This window comes from Lactuca virosa, chromosome 8 (assembly GCF_052849685.1).
Source record: "Lactuca virosa cultivar CGN04683 chromosome 8, Lactuca_virosa_CGN04683_v6, whole genome shotgun sequence".
In the NCBI taxonomy this organism is placed as follows: domain Eukaryota; kingdom Viridiplantae; phylum Streptophyta; class Magnoliopsida; order Asterales; family Asteraceae; genus Lactuca; species Lactuca virosa.
This window is the reverse complement of record NC_136433.1, coordinates 255,804,409-255,808,165: the sequence shown is the minus strand read 5'-3', so window position 1 is coordinate 255,808,165 and position 3,757 is coordinate 255,804,409.

Here is a 3,757-nt window from a genome sequence, read left to right as displayed (position 1 = left end):
GCTATTATATTGACCGAATCTGCCCAAAACATCCTGGGTAAAACTACATGAAGTCCCATGCTCTTCTACCTCCAATTCAATACACGGTTTATCATCTCAGCTAGTCCATTTTGTTGAGGTTTCTTTGAAACCGACCTTCGCATTCTAATTCCTTGGTCAACACAACTATTAACAAACACTTTGTTATTGTATTTTCCCCCATTATTTGAATTGAAACACTTGATCCTTAAGTTCTTTTCATTCTACACAACTAACTTTTATTGCTTGAATACAATGAAAACCTTATACTTCCGCTTCAAGAAATAAACTCAAGCATTTCAAATGCAGTCGTCAATGAAAGTGACATAGTATTGGGATCCTCCCTTTGAAGAAACCAAATTAGGACCATTAACACCCGAATAAACTAATTCCAACTTCCCAAACTTGGGCAGATTACCTATCTGTAACACCAGTCAAAATAGGTCAATAACAATCACATGTGATTATGCCAATCATGTAATGTGATTTTGTTAAACTAGTAATGTGATAAACTTACTATGTAATTCATGATAAATTCTAAAACAAGTATGATCTTTCATACATACTTTATTGTATCATTCAAAGTATACGTCCATACGATTCCAAAAATATAGAGAACATCTAAATCTAACTTCGCGTGAAGAGTTATGATAAATTCTAACGCTATAATGCCTTATAACAAGAGGAATTTAAAATAGACTTAGAATTAGATATTGGAGTCTAAAGAAATTCGTAGTACTCGGAATTACCTACGCGTGCATATAAAGAACACCAAAAACGGAGCTCATATGAAAAAGTTATGACCTTCCGAAGATGTAGCTGTCTGAGAGCATGACACGTGGCAGAAACCCTAGCTGTCTGGATTCACGACGTGAACATTAAATTCACGACGTCAAAGTAGTCCAGGACACTAATCGGATCTAGAAAACACGCGTTAAGGCTATGGGATGACTCATGGAAGTTCACGACGTGAATGAGCCCAGAACACCCTATAAATAGCGATCAAAGCTCATTCAATCCTTACATCAATTCTTTTCCCTCTCTCTCGTTCCCGAAGGCCGTTTTCCTTCCCGAGCCTGACTACGACGAGCCTCTGACCATTTAGATTCTATAGATCACACTACTAGGGTGAGTTTCACGGCCCCACTTTCTAATATTTCGGGGGAAAACGCATGCTAAATATTGTATATACGTTACTATTATGTCTATATGATAGTATATTAATATCAACGTAGATAGTTATATTAACCAGGATATAGTTGTTCTAAATATAATATTTTGAATATATACAACTATTATCAACTTGTTAGCATGTTCTTGTATTAATGTAGATCTTGAGTTATACTTAGGAGTCTATATATATTTTGTGTGCGATATAGTTCCAGAGTTATTCTCGGAAGTTCTATATATTAATTGATATGTATGTTTTTATTATTGGTTTTATGTCAAGATAAAACTAGCAACGTTATATGTTGTTATTATTGGTTTTATGTTAAGATAAAACCTGGTTTTAATTCTAATTATAGTTGTTGTACTGCCTAAGGAGTAATGCTTAAAGCATAGTCTAATAACTTGGGGTTTTAGACACGAATATGTTTTTACTACTAGAACTAACGGAACTCGACAAGTCCACATGAGTTATTGTATTCATCAACTAAGATTGGAAATCTTAGGGAAAATCCTCTGACCTGTAACCGCTAATCCCGTGCGAGCGAGGAAGTCGTGTATGAATAAGATACAGGTTGACAACCCCACTCGTGGTTGCTAGCTACAACCCAACGGTTTGCGAGTGACGAACTGTCCTTTTATTTGTTTATTGTTCCGACGTTGATGAAGCGTGTGGAACTTATCTTAAGATGCGAAATTTGTAGCATCAAGCAGAGGTTTGAAACTAGTCATATAGCCGCGGTTACGGACTCATGGTAGCAAATTGTTAGAAGCATTATACTTTGTCGTTATACAAGTATTAATGTTAAGTATAAGTTTCCCAAGACTTATACTCTAAGTACAAGGAACTTGTAGGTATACTACTTGCTCATTAAGTAGACAATTATACCTAGCACACATACTCGTATAGAATTGAAATAGATTTATACATAACGGTTTTACTCGTATAGAATTGAAATAGATTTATACGTAGCGGTTTTTACTCGTATAGAATTGAAATAAGATTTGTACGTAGCAACCTTCGTTTGTATGGAATTACAAACATTTATATTTATAATATATAAGACTTATAGGTATATACTTATTTGGTAAGTAAACCATTATACCTAGGATATATATACTAAACGTTGGAGAGTCAAAATGATACTTTCAAAACTATACATTTGAACTTGGAAAATGTATTATTTTTATATGGAGTCAAATCCTGTGGACTCACCAACTTTATGTTGACTTATTTTAAAATGCATGTGTTTTCAGGAAGTTGATAACTATGATACGAGAAATGACGTTACACCGCCCGATGTTTCCGCCGACGGCCGAGGTGTGACACTATCTTAACAAAAGTGACTATATTTTGACTACCAAGAACACAAGCCTTAGAAGGAACTGTTATGGTCTTTAGATTTGACATTCCTCCTTTGGAGAGTAGCATCTTCATTCTCTCCTTACTCATATGCCCAAGACTTTGGTGACATATAGTAGATGTCCTAACTTCTTCAACAATGTGTGCTTTAGTTATAAAACTTCCACAATGTAAAGTGTACCATATTATTTACCCTTAGCAACTACAAGATTTCCCTTCTTCAGTTTCCATTGTTGATCACCAAATGTAACACGATGACTTCATTATCAAGTTGTCCCACTAATATACACATTTTCTTCAGTTCTGGAATTAACTTGACATTCTTTCGAGTCCAATTTATACCCAAAGTCATCTTGAAAACCACATCTCCGACACCCATGATACCTAAACACTTGTAAAATACTAATTTGACCTTTCCTTTATAATGTATGAAGTTCTACATTACATTTATAGAATGACTATAATGAAACGACGCACCATAATCAAAAAGCAAGAATTCTATTGAGTTTTCAACTGAACAAATGAGCACGCCACCTTTAAGATATGCATCCATATTTATCTCTTTCATGCCTTTATCTTCCTTTTGACGTGACCACTCTCTTTGTAGTTCCAATAGGAAACACCATTCCTATTGTTTTGTCCACTTCTCTTTCACAACTTTGATCTTCTTCTATCCCACCCCTAATGTAGACCCTCTTCCTCTATCTTCATTACATAGGAGATTCTAGAAGCATATCTGGCACTCTATTTGTGCACATCCTCACTAAGGATTAAATCCCAAATGACTTCAAATGTTAACTTAGCACTTTTGGTTGAACTACCAACTATTATCACTATATCAGACCAAATAACGGACAAAGATGATAATAGTAGCAATGCATGGACTTCAAATATCAACCAAAATCAACCTTAAGATGATTGAAATGAACTCATTAACATTATCAGTCACCTAGCTACCCTATTTCATCTCTATATTTACCAATTATTAAATCAAGAAAACTTAATTCTTGGTTGAAGGTTTTTCATACATATCAGACCACGCATATATCAATTTTTAGGTAGTCTTTACATTGACAATATTGTAAGCTACATTCTTTGCCAAAGATAACCTTATCACTCCAAGTGCATGTCGATCTAATAAGTCCCACTTCTCCTGCTTCATCTCTTCAGGTTTCTTTCAAGATAGTGGTTTATAATTTCTTTTGGTAG